This window comes from Saimiri boliviensis, chromosome 16 (assembly GCF_048565385.1).
Source record: "Saimiri boliviensis isolate mSaiBol1 chromosome 16, mSaiBol1.pri, whole genome shotgun sequence".
NCBI lineage: Eukaryota > Metazoa > Chordata > Mammalia > Primates > Cebidae > Saimiri > Saimiri boliviensis.
This window is the reverse complement of record NC_133464.1, coordinates 63,648,480-63,671,006: the sequence shown is the minus strand read 5'-3', so window position 1 is coordinate 63,671,006 and position 22,527 is coordinate 63,648,480. Positions and strand designations below refer to the sequence as shown.

Sequence of the window (22,527 nt, the reverse complement as noted above, 5' to 3'; positions counted from 1 at the left end):
CATTTTTAAGATGAGGAAAGGGTGCTCAACAGTGCAAAACTGCACGCATGCTCTTCTCTTTTTTCCTTACTCCCACTTTGCACCTATTACCTAGCTTTCTCCATAAGGAATTTATATCCCGCTCCTCTTTTTCAAGCTGGCCTTTCTGGTGAGGGTGATAAGAGCCGATGATGTCAAGGAGGTACAAAGGATCTACTTTTTTTTTTTTTTTTTTTTTTTTGAGACGGAGTTTCGCTCTTGTTACCCAGGCTGGAGTGCAATGGCGCGATCTCGGCTCACTGCAACCTCCGCCTCCTGGGTTCAGGCAATTCTCCTGCCTCAGCCTCCTGAGTAGCTGGGATTACAGGCACGCGCCACCATGCCCAGCTAATTTTTTGTATTTTTTTTTAGTAGAGACGGGGTTTCACCATGTTGACCAGGATGGTCTCGATCTCTTGACCTCGTGATCCACCCGCCTCGGCCTCCCAAAGTGCTGGGATTACAGGCGTGAGCCACCGCGCCCGGCCCAAAGGATCTACTTTTTAAAAGTTACACCTGAGATTGCTAGAGGCTGGGAAGGGTAGGGAGAAGGTGGAGGATAGGAGAGATTTGTTTAGATACAAAATTACAGCTAGACAGTAGGAATAAGCCCTCATGTTTTATAGCACTATCAGATGACTGTAGTTAACTATTATATATATATGTATTAAATACATATTGTGTTTCCAGCATAAGAAATAAAAAATGTTTAAGATGATGGATATGTTGATTATCCTGATCTCATCACTAGACATTGTATGTGTTGAAAACATTACTAGGTACTCTGTAAATATATATAATTATATGTCCACTTAAAAATTACAAAAATGAAAGAAACATTTTTAGGACAGAAGCTATATTGGGTGCACACACATCTATTATAATCTCATGAATTATTATAAAAAGTTTTTTGGAAAAAAAGGTTGCACCTGAGATTAGTAAAGATTAATAAAGGTTGCACCTGAGATTAATAAAGATTAAAAAGGTTGCCCCTGAGAAAAAAAAGGTTGCACCCTTGCACTTCTAATTTAAAACTTTGCCTAAGTAATGCTGAATAGGAAAAATATGCAAATTTTATACAAATAACATTTGTGTATCCCTTTACTTCATACATTTGGATACATAGCTTGGATAAATTTTAGTGACTTCTACCAAACTAAGCAATCAAAATACAAGGTATTATTTAAATACAAGGTAATTGTTCCATTAATTCACTTCCCTCTAGAAAGTACAACCAGAAAAAGGAAAGCAAATTATCTGGGAGATTGCAATTCACATGCAGAATTACCCTGCCTGCTGAATTTGGTGTTGGCTTTTCTGCTATGGAGAACATAATCTCTTTTCCACTTTAGCTTACCCAGCTAAGAAGGAGTGTGTATGGGTGTGTTTCTGTGGTGGGTGTGTGTGTGAGAGAGAAAGAAAGACAGAGAGAGGAAGGGAGACCCCCTCCTTCCGTCCATGTAACCGATGCTGAAACAAGAATCAAGGCTGCAACCATGGAGCTGTGGTTTTGCTAGTTCCGCAATTTAACATAGCTTTTCCTTCCGCCAGAAAGAACAACTGACCATCTTTGAGAAACAGGCTCCTTGTAAGTGGGGCTGACACAGCCATGGCTCTAAAGTTGAGCAAATCTTACTGAAACTCAGTGAGTGGATCACTTTTACCTCTCTTCTTCCACTAACATTTAAAACAAGTTTTCATTCTTAGTTTTTAGGACACCTATATTTGGCCATTACTATACAATTGTAGATATGTGTGTTTGGGTATAAATACTAGAATGTTTAATCTATTCATGTCTATCAGTCACAGCACACTAGAAAATGTAAATTCCACTTGACTAAAATTATTCTAAACTTTAAAGAGTAAGAACCTTTTAAAGTTTTTAAGGGTGGAGATCATGTTCTATGACCCATGCAGAGGCCTGTAATTGGCAACAACCAACTACTCAGTCAAGTGTACAGAGGGGCTGACTACTGACGCTGCTACAGATGATGATGATATGATAACACAGAATAGTTTGCTTAATAAAAGCATTTATCATATAGATGCATGGGCGGGGGAGAGTATGATTATTTGAGCTCAACTTGAGGGCTTAGATACAAATAAGCACCATAATTTGCTAAGTGTTTATTCCAGGAAGTTGCCTTGAAATTCAACAGTTAGGACAAAAAGTGATCCAATTGTAGAAAATGAAATAAAATACGTGAATGAATGAACTTGCCTTCAAACATGAAGAGGACACCAGAAACTACCTGACAGAACTGTATGACAACTAAATGCTTTAATAGGATTAAAGCACTTAGAAAAACACCCAATTCAATACAAGTATTAGCTGTTATTATTAGGACGATCAACTGAAACTCCTCTCACTCCCCTGACCAATATCTTACAAGATGGAGCAGTTATGCAATTTCTGGGCAGACTGATGTAAGCATTGAAACTTGACAAACCAAAACAACAGGAACAGTCAATAGTATAAGGCAGGAAGTTGGATCAGAAGGGAACTGAGGAAAGCAGTAGGAAGATGGCATCTGGGGAGCACATGGCCACAGCAGCAATAGGGAGATGCCCCTAGGAGACCAGCATCTAATCAGGAGGTGACTTCCTGGAGCCTCAAAATGAAGACACTGTGGAACATCAACACTTTTTTTTTTTTTTTTGAGGTGGCAGAGTCTTGCTCTTTCTCACAGGCTGGAGTGCAGTGGTGTGATCTTGGGTCATTGCAACCTCTGCCTCCCTGGTTCAAGTGATTTTCCTGCCTCAGCCTCCTGAGTAGCTGGGACTACAGCCACATTCCATCACACCTGGCTAATTTTTTGTATTTGCAGTAGAGATGGGGTTTTACCATGATAGCCAGGATGGTCTCGATCTCCTGACCTCATGCTCTGCTTGCCTTGGCCTTCCAAAGTGCTGGGATTACAGGCGTGAGCCACCATGCCCAGCAAGAAGTGCATTTCCATTTGGCAAAACAGGGACACTTGAATCTCTTCAAATCTGCAGACACTGATTGGTTTTATATTTGGATGGGTTCTAATTCTCATTTTTATTTCTGTAGTGTTCAATATGCAAATGAAATAGTATCATTTGATTTGATATCTGTAAGTTGGGAAACTAGCAGATAAAAAATACTAGGAAGAAAATTAGATTAACTGAAATAATATCACTCTGCTATAAAACCTGCTATTAGTCATAAAGTCCAAACTTTTATAATCTTATGTTATAAATGTTTGACTCTTCATAAATATAATCTTATAAGCAGATTTCTTAATTTTATTTTACCTAACCTGATTTTAAAATGTGTTTGCCATCTCTCCTGTATACACAGAAGGCCCTGTTCTCTTTAGGTAGCAAGGAGAAGTTGACTTGAGAATTTTCTGAGAATAATCCACTGTGAGTAAGTAAAAGTTAACACCTGTTCTTATGGTCTTTGTCATTAAAGAGGCCCGTTATTGGGTAAATAGTTTTGGCAAGGGTAACTAAGTTTTGGCCCAACGAATGTATTTATACTACAATAATGAGATTTTAATTTTCTTTGGTAGTAATTGTACAATTTAAAAAATTTCTTGAGGTCAATGTCCATATGATACTTTGAAGCTAAAATGAGACTAAGGCTTTGGCAAAACTGAAGCATGGTAGCATGCAAAATATTATATTATTGTTGCATCTTCATTCATATAAATAAATGGAAACTGTAAATATTAAGTTAATAACTACAATCAAAGTCTTTCATGCATATGTAAGAAGCTGAAAAAAAAAAAACCTGTGACAAATTTTCCATTCAACAAATACAATTAGTATCTACTATGTACCAGGAAAGACAGAAAAGGAGCTCAGGTCTGTCAGCAAATAAGGACTTAAAATAAGACAAATGAGCCGAGCGCGGTGGCTCAAGCCTGTAATCCCAGCACTTTGGGAGGCCGAGGCGAGGTCAAGAGATCGAGACCATCCTGGTCAACATGGTGAAACCCTGTCTCTACTAAAAATACAAAAAATTAGCTGGGCATGGTGGCACGTGCCTGTAATCCCAGCTACTCAGGAGGCTGAGGCAGGAGAATTGCCTGAACCCAGGAGGCAGAGGCTGCGGTGAGCCAAGATCGTGCCATTGCACTCCAGCCTGGGTAACAAGAGTGAAACTCTGTCTCAAAAAAAAAAATAATAATAAGACAAATGATTAATGCTATACTTACTCTAAGATCAAAGCATTAAGCAAATGCACACCAAAGAAACATTCAGTGGTGGCAGGGAGAAGACAGGAAGGCCTCCAAAAGGGTTTGTTTCTTGAAGTCAGCCTTGAGAAATGATCAGAAGTTTTAAAAATAAAGAATACAATTAAAGAAACAGTTGGAGCGAAAAGAGAGTGGAACTTTCTGGTGGCTTGTGGTCTAGCGCATTAAAATGCGGGTTAGCAGAGGCGGAAGAGGGGATGGGGTAGTGGGAGCCTCAGCAGAAGGAAGTGACAAGAAATAAGGTTGGGGAAGTGGGTTGAGGCAAGTTTGCAAAGGCAAACAATTCTTTAGTAAAATTATGCATTAATTTTAAAACTATTCCTTCATCCCATTATTATATAAAACCTGCAATGGTATCTGTTATTTATAAAAATAAAAATGTTTGTAAATTTATTACAAAGTGTTTTCTTCTCTCTCTTCTCTCTTTCTCTTGCTCTCTCTCTTTCATTCTCTCTCTCTCTTAAAACTGAGGGCCAAGATCTCCTTAGCCAGCTTCAGTAATAAAAGCCTGTAATCACCTACCTCTGGGAAAAGTATGCTAGCCTGGAAGGGAGGATCTGTAACAGACACAGGCAGTAGGAGCCTGAAATTCTGATCATCTACTGCCCCCTACCCCAAATGCCCAGGGATCTAAGGCTAGTTCCTTCAACCATCTAGCCCATTCCTTCACTCTAAAGTTAGTTGAGAGGATTAAACGAGGTGATTTATACAGAGTAGCTGCTTACACTACGTGCTTCTCATTATTAAGTGCTATTATTAATTTTCTTGTCCTCTCCAAGTTAAATGGATACATTCAAATGAGACTTTACTTGTTGGTCTTCCCTTCCCCCAAAGAGCTCAGACACAGAATTATAAATGAAGTTAAAGTACTGAAATTGTTTCCCAAATTACCAATTGTTTCAAGGCATAATTTACAGAAGAGACAAAAATTTAAATGCTACAAAGAAAAGTGTCTCTGGGATTTCTAAGGAAATGTCCTCCTAAGCACAACTCTATCCCACCACAGCAATGCTTGTTCAAAGAGCAAGACCTAGAAGATTTTTCCCCTGATGTTCCCGGGGGTGAGCTAGAATGAAGAGGAATATCTTTGTAACGTACGGGGTTGGTGCTTTAGCAACGTAAACTTAATTTTAAACAGGGGACCCTTTTATTTTGAATTAAGTTTCTCGTAGTCCTTTTTATTTCTTCTTAAATATAAGAAAAATACTGACATTCCTTCACATTCTAATTTATTTTATGCTCATTAATAGTTTTACTTAAAATAAGACACAGCATTTTTTTAGTCTGTTCTTTTCTGGGATTCAAGTCCCTCTTTTCTCAATTTCACATTTGCTTGTTTGAAACTTTTCAGGTGAGATGTGCAAAGTAATATTGGTGGTCACATTTTGCAACTTCTCGAAATTCACATTTATAGGTAAATGATTCAAATTTGTCTAAACAGACATTCGTTAAACAATTATACTTAATAGAAACCAAATAGAAACTTATGAAAAACATAAAGATATACAAATGTAAAGATGTACAAATGTATATCTTGATTCAAAATCAAGTTGTGTGCAGATAAGCCACCTTTATTTGCTTACTGACAGTGTTTTTAAAAGTTGTCCTGATAGAGTAATTTTAGAAAACAAGTTGCTAATTAATATATTAAAATGAATATATTATATTAAAAGTTAGGTTTTGATAAATATCCTGATTCATGCATCCATTTCCAGTCTGAATGACTTTCATGATTATCATTTGTGTATATAATAGTGGTAATTAAATAAAATATAATAGTGGTAATTAAAGAAAAGTGTATACTACAAGATTCAAAGCCTAAGTTTGGGCAAAGTTTGGAATAAATATCTCATATAAACTGTATAAAAATTTCTATTACAGATAAAAGCCTTTGTCCCAGAATTTGAGGGAATATTCATTGGTATGGTCATAAGCATAACAAATAATTCAGACAATTCTACAAAAACAGTACAATTAAACATTACACAAATTATTTTCATTTTTTAGAGAACAAATGGAAAAGAGAAAACTTCTATCTAATTCCATGTGGTTATAAAGCACACCCATTAAAAACCCTTGGCGCCAAAAATCACTCAAATAAGCAGTATCACATTCAGTAACATATGACTCAAGATACTCATATATCCACTAAAGTACTGTAACAACGTTTTTTAAGAAAAACAGAACCACAGGAACTAAAATTAAACTACCCCCATTAGGCCAATAAGCAGTACAATCTAAATTATCAATATGCACTTTCCTGAAAACATTTTAAAGAAGATAAAATCACAGTAAATAGCCTTCCTGAAATAGAGCAATAGAAATACACTGGAACATGGTTTGGTTTTAAAAGAAAAAAGAAACCTTAATTTTGGGTAAGGGTAATAACTGCAGATAAGTTGAGAAGAACCTAGCCCTGAGAGTCGAGGGGCTCCATCTTGGATGGCCATGCAAGGTGGCTGCAGATGTCCTGGGCGGTTAGACCGTGGCAGGAATCACAGAGGTCTCAGGTAACATGATCAGATCTCTAGTCCCCTAAAGGCAAAACCCACACAATCCACAGAAACAGTGCCGAAGGGCATCACGAGCACTTAAAACCAGCAAAACACATGAAGAAAATTTACCTTGTAGGAAAAAAACTGTCCTTGGTAGTACTGGTATCTGACCAGGAACCCCTTCTTTCTGATCTGCAGAACAGCTTTGTCAAGCCCGGGTGTGTGGTCACAAGGCAGGAAGTGACTAGAATGACAAATCATCAGCCAGGAAAGAAAAAGATTTTGTCTTTATAAGGACATTTTAACTTTTTTTTTTCATGTCCCCGCCCCACCAAAAATCACCTGACAGAACAGGTCACACTGAAATTCAGACACCTCTTACCACTTCCTCTTTTTTTTTTTTTTTGAGACAGGGTCCCACTCGTTTGGCCACTTCTTTATAAGCATTTTTCTCTCTCCCTTTCTCTTCCCTCTGAGTAGTCCCTGGGCTACTTAAACCTTTCTGATTCTAGACAGCAAGGCAAGGTCAGCCTGTTAACTTCTTTGACTCTAGTTGCAAAAGCAAAGCTTAGGTGCCTACCCACTTACAGCAAAGATCAACAAATTATTCATTTTCAGTGAAAGAGACAAGGAAAAAGTGGCAGTACACCTGAAACAAATGAAAAGGACTTCCTTGGGAAAGCCCTGCCCCACCTCAAATCAAACCTCTCTGGAGTTCTCTAACAGTGGTCTCATTGGTGCAAAGAAAACAGAACGATCTCTTTAAGGGAAGGACATTTAAAGGAAGGTTACTAGATTATTTACTCATTCTTTTATTTATAGAACATCTATGTGCTAGGGATCTCTTTAACCCAATTACGTATCTCAATTATTTAAGCGTTTCCTGTAAAGAGCAGCAGTAGATTGCACAGGCAGCTGCTATATTTAAATGGGTAGTTTCATTCCTTCTTACAGATTTTTTTTTGAACGCACATTTTATAAAATTAGCAGGTGGGTGGGGCAATCTCTATTCTATACCCAAACCCCAAATGCTTAAGGGCAAATTCCTATCATCAAATTCCTCACAACAGTTGTGAAGACTGTGGCACCCTGAGTTACGTTGACTAAATATTAGACACGTTTCCACATTGCCCAGAGACTGTGTGTGGTTCCAGTAGTCGATCTGCTGTTTAAGAATGAGGATGTGTGGTTGTGCTCCCAGATCAGATGCTACGCTGAAGATGTCTGCTCCAGAGTCGACATGTGTCTGTGTTTGCTGCCCGATCGGCCTCTCAGGTGGTCAAAGTGTTCCGACTGGTTGGAGGGCTGCCTCAATACTTCTTTTGCTTTTTTGTTTTCTCCTCTAGAAAGCTGTTTCTACCCTTAAATGTTAAACCAAACTGTTCTGGTTTATCTACTTCATTAGCCAGTTGTTTGGCAACTGGTCAGAAGCCCACAGCGGGGATCTTGGGGAACCGAGTGGGTGGAAGAACGGGGCGAGACAGTGGGGATTCTAGAAATGGTTCACCTCACAGAGAGCTATCAGTCCACCTGCGATTTCCCAGGGAAGGCTGAGGGGGTGATGGGACTCTCTTCTCCATTGCATAATCACTCCCAATTAATAAGTTGCAGAGAGCTTTCAAGAAGCACCTAGATTCTTTCAGGACACCAGTGGAACATCCATGCATGGCTGCTAGAGCACTGCTCACACTAAAAGCAGCAAAATGCTGTCATCATTCGGGGCCCTGTAGCAGGAGTCCACTGATACTGTCTTGATGGTCTTACAGATACAAGGGGTGGTAACTGTGGGCCTTCCTGATCTGGTTCCACATCCTGGTGCTTTCAGGATGGCATAAAGGTCCAACAGAAACACTTCATGAAGGGGAACAGATATTTATTCCTTTACCTGGGAGAAGGAGAGCAGCAGTAGTCTGTATTTATTGGTGTCCGGTCATCTCAGACTGGAGGAATCTATAAAGAAGAACAAAACATACTTGTGCACTGGTTCAATGGCTGTTTGCATGCCTGTCTGAACTGATGATTCAGAAATAAATAAGACACAATCGCTGCCCTCTAGGAGTACAGTCTAGTGGGGAAAAAACACGTAAGGAAATAAATGCCATCTATAATAGAGAGGCAAAAAAGCCATTGTGATATCAAAGCAGTTGCAGATTTGGGCAGAGGTGATGTCTGTTAAGTGAAGGAAAGGATTTAGGATTCCAGGAAACGTCTAGGTTGTAGACAACGAAAGACATTGACTTGGGTGCTGCTTACAGCCACCCAGTTAATAGAGTCGTCTTCTACCCTAGCATCCACGGCAGGCACCCACATCCCCTTAGCCACATCCTGGACAGCACCATTGCAAGCCCTGCCCTATTCCCTCAATCTTAATCTCTTTATCTGCCTCTCAGTGCTGTAAGTCTACCCAGTTTCAGGCAATCGCTTAGGTCCTAGACCAAGACTTTTTCAGAGAGGAGTATTTTATTGCTGTTGGTGTTTACAATTGCTTGTGCATCATAATAGTAAACAAAAGACTGACTTTTGTTTTTCTTACCATTTTTACATTCTCTACAGACAATGCGCCCCCTTATGTGCTGCACACCGAGTGGACCTGTCTCACCTCACCGTGGATAAGCCTTCACCGCCCCCTGTCCTGGCCTGGGTTTTGCCTTTCTCTAAGCCCCACCACCCTGTCAGACTTCATCCCGCCCTCTCCTGCCCTGAAGCCTTTGGCCTCAGTCCCAGACACCAGATCACCTGCTACTCTCAGGCTTCTGAATGTTGCTGAGGAAAGTCACAGAAACGCAAACTCGGAATGCTAAAAAGTCAAGCTGCTTGACTTCAAATTAGTTGGCAGAAATACTTTCATTCAATTTTATCAGTTCTTGAGAACAGGCATTCTCAACCTGTAGTCCATAGACCCCTAAAACTAAATGCATAATTCTGTGTGTCTGTACTTTTTTTTTCTGGGAAAAGAGGCCATTGTTTCAGTAAAGAGATCACAGACCCCCCCCCCCCCCCCGCCCGCCTTCCCAAAGTTGGGCATTTATTCTAAACTCTCTCCTCTTGCCTCAGCCTTTCACTCCACCCTGCCACTCTTTGTCCCGGCCCAAGATTCTTCTGCTGCCTCTTCTTAATTGAGATGATCCAACTGGTCTGGTATGAGCCTCCCCTCTGCTCTCAAAATACCCATCTTTTCCTCCTCTCTTTCAGTCTTAATAGAAGTGGCATTGTTCTTTCTTCCCAAGGCCAGTGTTTCATTACTATCTCACTCTTAATCTTCCACTTCCTTAGATACCTTGCTCCATCAATTATCTCATGTTTCTCTAGCATCTTAATCTCTTCAACTCTCCCCACTTCCTCTCAATGCACTCATGGTATTTGTACAAAGAGAAAAACACCTTTGTTTCACTTTACAGCCCACCCTCATCCCAACATATGATGGGCAGGGAAGGAAGACAAACTAAGATGGGCACTGTCCCTGCCATTGCAGCATGTCCACTGTAGTTGAAGACACAGACAAGGGAAACAAGGCAAGAGAAGAATTCTCTACTTGGAACCACAACAGATGAAAGGCACTGTCCCTGGGAACGCACAGCACTAACCCAGACGTGGGGCCTGGGAGGCAGAGACAGGGAGCATCAAGAGGTGAAGAGTAGAGATGCTGGGCCAGCTCTACTATTGCACTAGCTGTGTGAGCCTGGGCAAATTATTTACTTGCACTGGCCTCAGTTTCCGCATCTAGAAAATAGGGATAAGAACAGTGTCTATTTTATCTAGTTGTTGCAAGGGTTAAGTGAATTGACATATGCAGAGAACTTTGAGTGTCTGGCACATAGCAAATCCTATATAAGTGTTAACTAGTCTTTTACTATTTACATCAGGCTCTGGACTAGACCCTTAACATATATTATTTTATTTATTCCTCACAACAACTCTATGAATTAGGTATGATTATTAATGTTTTTAATTTTTTAAGTAACGGCTTCACTGAAATAGGATTTACAGACCACAAAATTCACCTTTAAAAAGTGTACAATTCAGAGGTTTGTTGTATTTTAACAGAGTTGTGCAACAATTATACTACTATATAATTCCAGGACATTTTCATCATCCCTAAAAGAAACTCTTTACCCATTAGAGGTTGCTCCCTGTTCACCCCCCTCCCAAATCCCCGTCCATAGCCAACAACTAGTTTATTTTCTGTCTCTATAAGTTTGCCCGTTCTGGACTTTTCATATAAAGGGAATCACACAATACATGTTGTTTTGTGACTAGCTTCTTTCACTTAGCATGTTTTCAAGGTCCATCCGTGTTGTAGCATGTCAGTACTTCATTTTATTATTTGTTCATTTATTTTGAGACAGGATCTCACTCTGTTGCCCAGGTTGAAGTGCAGTGGTGCGATTATGGCTTGTGGAGGCCCTGAACCCCTGTCCTCAAGCCATCCTCCTGCCTCAGCTTCCTGAAGAGCTGGGACTACAGGCACACATCACCACACCCGGCTAATTAAAAAAGGTTTTTTATTTTGCAGAGATAGGGTCTTGCCATGTTGGTCAGGCTGGTCTCAAACTCCTGGGCTCAGGTGATTCTCCTGCCTCAGCCTCCCAAAGTGCTGGGATTACAACCATGAGCCACTGCACCTGGCCGTCCTTCCTTTTTATAGAAGAATGATATTCTACTGTATGAATTATATTCCACTGTATAAATATATATCACATTTTATCTATTCATCAGCTGATGGATATTTGGATGCTCTCTACTATTTGATATTATAAATAATGCTGCAATTAACATTTGTGTACATTTTTGTGTGTGTGTACATATATCTTCTTTATTAATCAAAGTAATACATGTACATAGTTTTAGAAGTCAAGTATTACCTCAAGGCTTCTCATGAAACACCAGTCTCCTGACACACTCATTCACCTCTGATTCCCATTCCCTAGAAACAAGCATTTTCAACAGTTTTGGCTAGCTCTTCTGTTATTTAGTTCCATATTTCTAGATGCTATGCTTATGCTATATCTTGATTGGGTTCAGATATATATATATATATATAGATAGATAGATAGATAGATAGATAGATAGATAGATATTCTTCCTACTTGGGAGATATTTGGCTCTCTCACATCCCCCCAATCCAACATATACATGTTAACCTTCCTGTCATCCTCCAGAACAGTTTAGTTCTTTTAGTTAAATCAATACTCAGTTTTTATAATGACTATAAAAACATTCATAACTGAGTTAGGAATATTTGGCACTATGCTTTTAAATCTTTTTTTGATATGGTAGGTTTCTATGTACTTATTACTAATTCTGTATAAACCCTCCAACAGAGCTAAAATACAATTGAAAACATCAAGGAATGAACCCATTCCTTGTTTCCCCTCAGAGAGGCCCGTCCTCCTGTTCAGTCCTGCTGCCCAGCTGCCATCTAGAAGCTTTCCTTCCTCATCACTCTGGGGATCCCTTTCTTCCCCATCTAGGATGGATTTCTTATTTCTAGACCACACGCCATCCACTTTCTTAGTCTACTTTCTTGTTGTAATGAACACATCCTCTAGTAGATTCTTGAGAAAGAGTATATGGGACATACATTATTTAAGATGTTTTATAGTTGAAAACTATCTCCATTGTTTGAAGTCCACATTGGAAATCATTTTCTCAGAATTTGGAAGGGATGGTTCCTGTGTGTTCTAGGTTGCAAGGCTGCTGTTGAGACAGCTGATGTCTTTCTGACTTACGGTCCCTTGCATGTCATTTTTGGTTTCTTTCTGAACATTTTTAGAATTTTTTTTATAGCTGGTGTTCTGAAAATTGTTGATGATTTGTCGTAGTGTAAGTCTGTTTTCATCTACTGTGCAAGGGACTCAGGAGTCTTTTCTAATTGGGAAATTCAGGTCTCTTAGTTCTGGGAAATATTTTCTCTCTCCATCTCTCATTTCCTTTCTTCTGTTTCCTATGCTCTATTTCCCTGGAATTACATTTATTTGCCTGTTATGCCTCTGGGATTAATCTTCTAATTTTCTTTCTTTCTTCCGATTTTCTGGCTCTTAGCCTTTCTATTTTACTGTCAGAGAGAATTTTTCTACATTTTCTTCAACACTTCCATTGAACATTTTATTTCTGCTATCATCTCAAAATTTCTCTCTTAGTCTGTTTTGTACTGCTCTAACAAAATATCTCAGACTTGGTAACTTATAATAAACAGAAATTTATTGGCTCACAGTTCTGGAGGCTGAGAAGTCCAATATAAGGTGCCAGCATCTTAAGAGGGTCTTCTTGCTGCCTCATCCCATGGCAGAAGGCAAGAAGGCAAGAAAGCAAGACTGGGCCAAACTTGCCTTTGTATAATGGCATCAATTCTGCATGGGCAGTGCCCTGATGGCCAATCACCCCTTAAAGGCCCCACCTCTTAACGATCACAATGGCAATTAAACTTCAACATGAATTTTGGAGGAGACATTCAAACCATAGCAATAGCTAAAGACTCTTTTTTCTGAATGTTGCTTTTTTAATTTTATATAGCAACATGTGGGTGGGGATAGGGTAGGAAATGTCTTACTGTTCCTTACATAAATTTTCTATGAATCTTTCTATTTTTCAAGTCCCTTTTGCACTCTGCTTCCAAAAGTATCTGGTGTCTCAGAGTTCTGAGCTTTTCTGAGCATCCAAGGTGGAATTTGAATTACTTCTCTTTGGCTTCTCTCATTATAGGTTTGGAATTCAGCTTTCCCATATGTGTTAAGACTACTGTCATCACCTATTTCATGGTCTCCCGCATACTGCTGACATCTCTGACATACTATTGCCTCATTTGATATTGGTCTCTCCTACTGGGAATTCCATGAGGCCAAGGGCTGTGTTTGCTTTGTTAACTACTAAATACTGTATCCAACATTTCAAAAATGTTTGTTGAATACATTAATGAAGAGGACAAAGCTGAGACTTGAAGAATGACATGGAAAGGAAAGGTGGAAATGTACTATAATAAGCATAAGGGGATGGCATGTATGAAAGATTGCAGGTGGGAGAAATCAAGGCACATCAAAAGTATGACCAAAGCTGGATGCTACTGTGGTCAAGAGCGTGAAGCTAAGGGAAAGTGTAGAGAAAGAGAAAAAATGGAGGATTTTACAGAAACCAAGTCATAGTGGAGCTTTTAACTTGTGTTAAGGAGTTTAGGCTTTAATCTGTGTATTAATCAGGGTTTTCTAGAGAAACAGAACAATAGAATGTGTGCTGTGTATTTATGTATGCATGTATGTGTATGTATAACGAGATTTATTACAGGAATTGGTTCATGTGATTAGGGAAGCTGACAAGTCCCAAGATCTTCAGGATGATTCAGCAAGCTGGAGACCCAGGACAGCCAGTGTAGTTGTAGCCTGAAGGCTGGCAGGCTTGAGATCCAACAAGAGCCAGTGTTTCTGTTTGAGTCCAAGGGAGAAGAAAGCCAAAGTCTCATTCAGCTCAAAGGCAGTCAGTCAGGAAGAATTCTCTCTGACTCAAGGGACAGTCAGTCTTTTTGCTCTATTCAGGCCTTCAGCTGATTGGATGAGGCCCACCCCCTTAGGGAGGGCCATCTGCTTAACTCAGTCTACCAAGTTAATGTTAACATCACCCCAAAACACTGTCACCAAAACACCCAGAATAATATTTGACCAAATATCTGGGCACTCCATGGCCCAGTCAAGTTGACACATAGAAAATTAACCATCACACCCTGCCAGCAATAGGGAGTCATTTTAGGATCTATAATACTTCCTAGGGCTGTTTTTAAAACGTACCAAAAACTGAGTGGTTTAAAATAACAAAATAAATTGTCTCACAGTTCTGAGGTTGAAAATCTGGAACTACAGTGTTGCAGGACTTGTTCCTTCTGAGAGTTGTGAAAGACAATTTGTTCCATGTCTCTCTTCCAGGTTTTGGTGGGTTTGCTGGCAATATTTGTCATCCTTGGCTTATAAAGACATCACCCCAATTTCTGCTTTTATCTACACATTTGTGTCTAAATTTCTCCTTTTTAAAAAAATGACAGTGGCATTGGATCAGGGCCCATCTTAAAGATCTCATCTTAACTTGGTCATCTGCAAAGACCGTATTTCTATATACAGTCACATTCTTAGGCATTTGGATTTAAAACTTCAATATTTTTGGTAGGACAAATTCCTAAGAGTCATAAATGGAAAGTGACACAATTAGACTTGAGTTGTAGAAAATCCCCCCTAACTCCAGTGAGAAGAATAAGATGGCGAGAACTAGAGGAAGAGTGGGGAGAAGAAAGACTGAACCCTCCCTGAGGCCTCTATCTTGATAGGGCATAGGTGATGATGGCGGCAGTGGGATAATGACACATGGGTGAATTCCAGAGGCACTTGATAGGCAGAAAGGGGAAGAAAAGACTGATTGACTATGGAGGAAGAAAGAGATTGCATATGGTAGAAGGAGCTTGGGAAACTGGGTGGTAGAGAGTAGTAACAGTCAGTGAGATGAGGAATTCACGAGGAGTGGATTAGACAAGAGGATTATAAATTTAAGAAGTGCTACCATTGTTCATTTCCATAGAATCTCTATTGGACTGTTGTTCTCATTACTCTTCTGAAACTGGACTCTAATCAGTCTTCAATGTCCTTGTTTTTATGGGATATTTGACACTGTTAACAATCCTTTCCTTTTCCAATTTCTCTTCTCCATGAACAATATTTAAGTAAAAAATGAACAAGTCTCTTTTGAAATTCCAATAATCTCCAATGTCTAAAACTGAATTCACCATTCTTTTGACAAAGAAGCTGCCCCGCAGCCCATCCCTTCCTTCGCTTTGCCAAGACTGGACTACACCCCCAGGACGATCCAGAGTACTCCTGAGTCCTACTTTCTTTTTCAATTCCATATGTGGTCAAAGTTTCATTTATTCTTTCCCTCATAGTATTTCCCGGTTTTGTTCTTTCTTTGCCATTTCTGCTTTACTACCACATTTGGATTAGCTTCCTGATTTCCCTGTTTTTTGTCTCACTGTTCCTCTCTCCATCCTACATGGCAGCACCACATGACTCTTCCTAAGGCTACAGTTTTCTCTCATCACTCTCCTGCTTGCTAGGTATCTGAAGTTATTCGTTGCTGCTAGGAAAATATCCAAACTCTGTCTCAATCCATCTTCCAAGCCTCAGAGCAACCCTCTGGCAGCCTGGTACATTTCTCATTATGCCTTTGAGATTTCTGCGCTCACTCTCCCTGCCTGTCTCCCCACGCTCCTTGTCTATACATCTGAATCATTCTCCTAGAACCAAGAACAGAATCAACCACATAATTTGTGGCCCCCAGGGCAAAATAAAAATGTAGAGTCCTTTGTTTAAAAATTAGGAATTTTAGACAGTGACAGCAGAGAACTCAGCCAAGTATGAAGCCCTTCTGGGCACAGGCCTCTGTGACACTGCATGGGCTACAAGCTCAGGAAGCTGGCCTGCCCAAGAATCTTTCCTTGACCGCCAATCTATTCTTTCCTCTCCCCCTAAAGCCTACAGCACTTGTTTATAAGACATTCTGGATATTTACTGCATGCCCCATTTGTCAACTAATCTTTATGACTATATATCTCTATGTGTTTGTTGCATTTTTATTCATCGAGTTCTTATTAGGATCATACCATGTACCAGGTACTCAGAAAACAAACCTAGAAGACTCAGTCTTATATATTCAGGACGTTTGCAATCAGGGAGGTTACCAAACATAACAATTATAGTATCTTGTGATAAACTCTGATAGAAAGATGCATAGGGTACTAAAACAATATGACAGTAAGGTGGCAGGTAGGAAGGCATCTTAAAAGAAGTATAGCTGTAATCACAATGAGCTGTCACCTCACACCTGGTAGGATGGCTATTATCAAAAAGACAGAAGGTAAGCATTGGCAAGGATATGGAGAAAAAAGGAAACCCTTGTACACTGTTGGTGGGAATTCAATGCAAATTAGTACAGCCATTAGGAAGAACACGGAAGTTCCTCAAAGCATTAAAGAGAGAATTACCATATAAGCCAGTGGCCTGTGCAGTCTTACACAGGCCTGTGCCCAGAAGGGCTCAACATTTGTTTTAATGCTCTACTGTCACTGTCCAAAAATTCTTAATTTTTAAACAAAGGACTCCACATTTTTTATTTTGAACTAGGGCCTACAAATTATGTAGTTGGTTCTGTTCTTGGTTCTAGGAGAATGATTCAGATTCATAGACATGGGGAGTGGAGAGACAGGTAGGAAGAGGGAGTGCACAAAACTCAAAGGCATAATGAGAAATGTGCCAGGCATGGCGGAGGCATATACCCGAAGGAAAGGAATTCGGAACAGATACCTACACTCCCACGTTCACTGCAGTATTATTCACAACAGCCAAGATGTGGCATCAACCTAAGTAGCCAGCATCAGAAGAAGGAAGAAAGAAAATGTGGTCTATATACACAATGGAATATTATTCAGCCTTAAAAGAAGGAAATTTCCTCATGTGTGATATTATAGATTTATCAGGGGCACATTACGCTAAGTAAAATAAGCCAGGCACAGAAAGACAAATACTGCATAATTTCACTTTTTTTTTTTTTTTTTGAGATGGGAGTTTTGCTCTTGTTGCCCAGGCTGGAATACAATGGCGCCATCTCAGCTCACTACAACTTCCACCTCCCAGGTTCAAGCGATTCTCCTGCCTCAGCCTCCCAAGTAGCTGGGATTACTGGCATGCACCACCATGCCCAGCTAAATTTGTACTTTTAGTAGATACGGGGTTTCTCCGTGTTGATCAGGCTGTTCTCGAACTCGTGACCTCAGGTGATCCGCCCATCTCCGCCTCACAAAGTGCTGGGATTACAGGCGTGAGCCACTGCACCCGGCCATAATCTCACTTTTACGTGAAATCTTAAAAAGTTGACTTATGGAGGCAAGAAGTAGTTGAGCAATGGGGGGATGGTACAAAAAATGGGAAGATGTTGGTCATAAAATACAAAATTTCAGTTAGACAGGAGAAATAACTCCTAGAGACTGACTATACAAAAGGATGACTATTGTTAATGTACCATATCCTTGAAAATTGCTAAGGGAGGCTGGGTGTGGTGGCTCACACCTGTAATCCCAGCACTTTGGTAGGCTAAGGCAGGTGGATCACGAGGTCAAGAGTTTGAGACCAGTCTGGCCAACATAGTGAAACCCTGTCTTTACTAAAAGAAAAAAAAAAAATACAAAAACTTAGCTGGGGGTGGTGGCGTGCACCTGTAAATTCAGCTACTTAGGAGGCTGAGGCAGGAAAATCATATGAACCTGGGAGGTGGAGGTTGCAGTGAGCTGAGTTTGTGCCATTGCACTCCAGCCTGGACGATAGTGTGAGACTCCGTCTCAAAAAAAGAGAAAAAGAAAAATGCTAAGGGAGATTTTAAATATTCTCACCAGAAAAAAAATATGTATATGAGGGGATAGGTAAGTTAATTAGCTTAGTTTAATTATTCCACAATATATACATACATCAAAACATCACATTGTATACCATAAATATATATAATTTTTATTTATCAATTAAAAAGAGAAGATAATGTGTAGCTAGGTCTTGAGAAATATATAGAAGCTGCCCAGGTAAAGGAGGGGAAAACGTGATGGAGCCCATTTCGAACAGAGGGACCAGCATAAATGAACAGTGTGAGGATGCTATATACATGTCTCAACTGAAATGTCAGCTTCTGGAGTACAGGAATTGCACACTTGCACAGCACCTAACATGGTTCGTTGCACGTAGAAAAATTTCAATGCATATTATATTAGTTGAGAAGGCAAGCTGGTTCTATAAACAATATGGCATTTTAACATTAAACCAAAGAGCTAAAGTAATTAGATGTTTTAAATAGATAGCTAAAATTCATCCTTTAAGCATGATAGGTCTTCCAGAGAATTTATATACACAGCTGCCATATGAAAGTTGACTTTACATCTGTTTAATGCTAATTTGACTATCCCTTTCTGATAACAATGTAACAAAAGTTAATTATAGTTATTTTCAGGTAGATTGAGAAAGAAAGAGGGCTATTCATGACTAGCAAATTTTTTTCCATAAAATATCAAACACATAAAATGTTATTTCTGCAGTATTCCTACGTATTAAAAAATGGAACTTAGCAAATCAGGCTACAACCATTTCAAAAGTAGAGAATTCACTTACCTGTGGCTTATAATGACTCCCTAGATACTCACTGCCATTTTACAATCCATTTGCATTAACAGAGTCATTGAAAACCCATTTGCATTAACAGAGTCATTGAAACAGATGCCAGTTGAAATGAATGGATGCTACTTACCTTCAGTTTCCTAAGCTGGAGATACAGTATTTCCTCAACTTTTGTAAACAGATATGATGCTGCTGCTGAGACAATGTTTGAGACTCTTCAAACCACCAAGAATACCAATATAGAAACAAAGATTTTAAAATAAGCGTACAGAAAATAAGAGTGTGAACCAAGTAATTCAATGGGAGAGTAAAAACGTTATGTCATCTGTATTTTAACAATGTTCATGTTAAAAGTTGAAAAAAAAACTGGTAAGAAAAACATTTGAGAGCATGGTACATAGAAAAAGCAAAAGAGGTTAGAGGTGGTGGCTTATGCCTGTAATCCCAGCAATTTGGGAGGCTGAGGCAGGAGGATCAATTCAGGTCAGGAATTCAAGACCAGCCTAGCCAACATAGTAAAACCCCAACTCTACTGGAAATACAAAAATTAGCAGGGCATGTTGGTGCATACCTGTTGTCCCAGCTACTCGGGAGACTGAGGCAGGAGAATTGCTTGAACACAGGAGGAGATGGAGGTTGCAGTGAACTGAGATGGCGCCAGTGTACTCCAGTCTGGGTGACAGAGACTCCATAAAAAAAAAAAAAAAGGAGAGAGAGAGAGAGAGAGAGAGAGAGAGAAAGAAAGAAAGAAAGAAAAAGAAAGAAAGAAAGAAAGAGAGAGAAAGAAAGAAAGAGAGAAAGAAAGAAAGAAAGATTTGGAACCAGAAATCTTAGGGACAAACCCTAATTCCAGTATATACCAGCAAGCCTGGAGTAAGACATTTTCCCTTTTCTCAGCTAAACTTCTCTGGACATTGAAAAAAGACCACCTGTATCACAGAGTTACTTCCAAGTATCCATGAGAAGATGATATATGCGTTAACATACCTGACACAGAGGTCATAATTAGTGCCAAATTTTAGTTGAATCTGAATTTTATTAATTGTGATTTACATAAAATGATTATTTCATTTTGCCATCAAATTCATTTATTCAATCTTTTTGTAGTAAGACTCAAGTAGGATTCATTTTTCATCTTTGGGATATCCCATGCTCGGTACCTTAATACATCACATGTAATACTTCCAGCAAATCTAGGATATAGGTGGCATTTTTCTCTATTGTAAGATAAGGAAATTGAGCCAGATGAAAATTCTTTGTCTTATCCACAGCTGCAATATAAAAATATTTCTGGTCAAGTTCTCCATTCCTTAAATAGAGATATGAATCAGCTGCTAATTTTCTACATACTAGGCCAAAGGATAGTTAATATAGCTCCAGTGAATTCACATGACTGAACTTCCTTATTCCAATCACTCTTAGTACTTTTTATTCAGCAAGTATTTACTGTGCATTAGAAAATGTTAAAGACGACACAAAACAAACATAGGTAAAAAGAACCAGGATATTTGATCAGCAGAGAGTGAAACTATGAAACTGGCCATTTTAGGTTAGTTTGGTGGCAGAACAATGGAACGGAGGGGACGTGGCTGGAAACCATGGCTGGGGACAAGGTATGAGGCAATAATGGCTAGGCCTGGGATGGTGGGAAGGGGCACGGGAAGCAAAGGGCAAACATGAGAGTTATCTCAGAGGCTGTCTATTGAGAGTCAATGAGAATGACAAGTCAAGGAGAATTTTGAGGTTAATCATCTGCTATCGGATGCTTGGATGTTTGTCCCCTCAGCCTCATGTTGAAAGCTGCTCGCCAATGTTCAAGGGAAAGCCTAACGGGAGGTGTGTAGGTCATGGGGTGAATCCCTCATAAATGGTTTGGTACTCCTGAGGGAGAGAGTGAGTCCTCGCTGTTGGTTCCCATAAGAACTGGTTGTTAAAGAGTCTGGTACTTTGCCCCTCTCTCTGGCTTCTGCTCTTGCCCTGTAATCTCTGCACACCACCAGCTCCCCTTCGCCTTCTGCCATGAGCGAAAGAGCAGCCTGGACCCTCGCCACAAGCAGATGTTAGCACCATGTTTCTTGTACAGCCTGCTGAGCCATGAGCCAAATAGGGCTCTTTCTTCATAATTTGCCCAGCCTCAGGTATTCCTTTATAGCAACACAAATGGACCAAGACATCATCTAAGGAATTTAGGGAGTGGTGATGCCCTGGAAAGAACTGTGGCTTTTAGGGAAGATAATGATGAAATCCGATGGATTGTATTGAAGTTGAGGCAACACTGAAGGTAGCTCAGGAGAGCTGGACTGTGGATAATGCAAGAGCTTAGTGACCAAAGCTTAGTGCAGGTCAGGGTGGAAGATACGGATTGCAGCCTTATCAGCGTGGAGATGACTACAACTGTGGGATAGTTGCTGTCCAGGAAGAAGCACTGGATGCAAATGAGAAGAAGTTTAAAAACTGACATCTAAAATTAAGGTGGGGGGGGGATAAAAGAAGAAAGGCTCATTTAATCCATTTTTGCTGTGCACTTACATGGAATGTATTTCAATAATAAAGGACTACCTTTTATTCCTGTTTGTCTGTGCCCAATAAAAGGTAAGTGTCACTAAAGGAAGAGGCACAAGCACTCTAGATTCTGTTTATTTTAAGAAGAATCATATTCAGGGAAAGAAAATTATGGCTAAAACTAAAGACCTCTGAATAGCAATAACCCATTTCCGATTTACCAGTGTGTAAGATCTGCTTCTATCATCCAAACTCTGAAGTGCCCAGCAAATCTGAAAACTTGCTTGTGCCTGCAATGACTACAGCATCTACATTCATTCACTCCTTTCCTCATTCATCCTACTTCCTGAAACCTACTCAGCCAAACTTTGACAACAAATGCCGTGGTGGATCACACAGACACATTCTCTGCTCTTGTGGAATTCATAGTCCAGCCTGTGACAATCTGCATCCTACCTCTTTGCTTCCTATACAAAGTAATCAGGATTGAACCTCAGTGACATTTACCTAGCTCTATTTGTCTTCCCTATTGCCCTTTGGCTATGTGCTTTTTACAGATGAAGGCAGGGTGCTTGTTAATCAGTAGAGAGGTCTTCTTTTAGATGAATTATGAGGTAACCACAAAAGGTGATAGATATATGCACAAGGGGCCACACATTTTAACCCACTGGTTGAGGGGCTCCCACGACCATCTACAGGGCTATGTCAGTAGTCTAACCAGCAGAGGGTTTCAGACGTATGAAGGCCGCCTACTTCCTTATGAACTATGGTCAAAGGAATGAGACCATAGGAAGGAAAAGGATCCTCTCACCTCATCTCCCTTCTCATTGCTCTTTCCTGTCTAAATCAAGAAAAAGGAAGGATAAACGATAAACAAAATATGTTTTTCAATTTTTAAAAAAAAACAAGAATAAAACATGGACTCTCCAAAACTGCTTTTGGTAGATTTAGTGAACCTACTGAACTTAGAAACTTTCCTTTTATAATGGTCCGGAGACAGAAAGCAGTGCTGCAGAGTAAGTGGATAACTCTGCCTGTCCCGGCAGGTGCCATCGGTGGGCACACAGGGTTGTTTTAGTCTCTTAAGTCATTTGCCTGCCTGTG

At 39.8% G+C, this 22,527-nt stretch overlaps 1 protein-coding gene across 1 annotated transcript in view; it reads right to left on the bottom strand.

The window, feature by feature from the left end:
- The window catches only part of LCP1 (lymphocyte cytosolic protein 1), an 84,571-nt gene that overhangs the window by 47,952 nt on the left and 14,092 nt on the right, over positions 1 to 22,527 (bottom strand). Inside the window, exons 2-3 of the mRNA XM_003934354.3 lie at positions 8,625 to 8,689; positions 6,869 to 6,983 (exon numbers count right to left, since the gene is read on the bottom strand). The gene's annotated coding sequence lies outside the window, so the exon portion shown is untranslated. The remainder of the gene's footprint in view (positions 1 to 6,868; positions 6,984 to 8,624; positions 8,690 to 22,527) is intronic.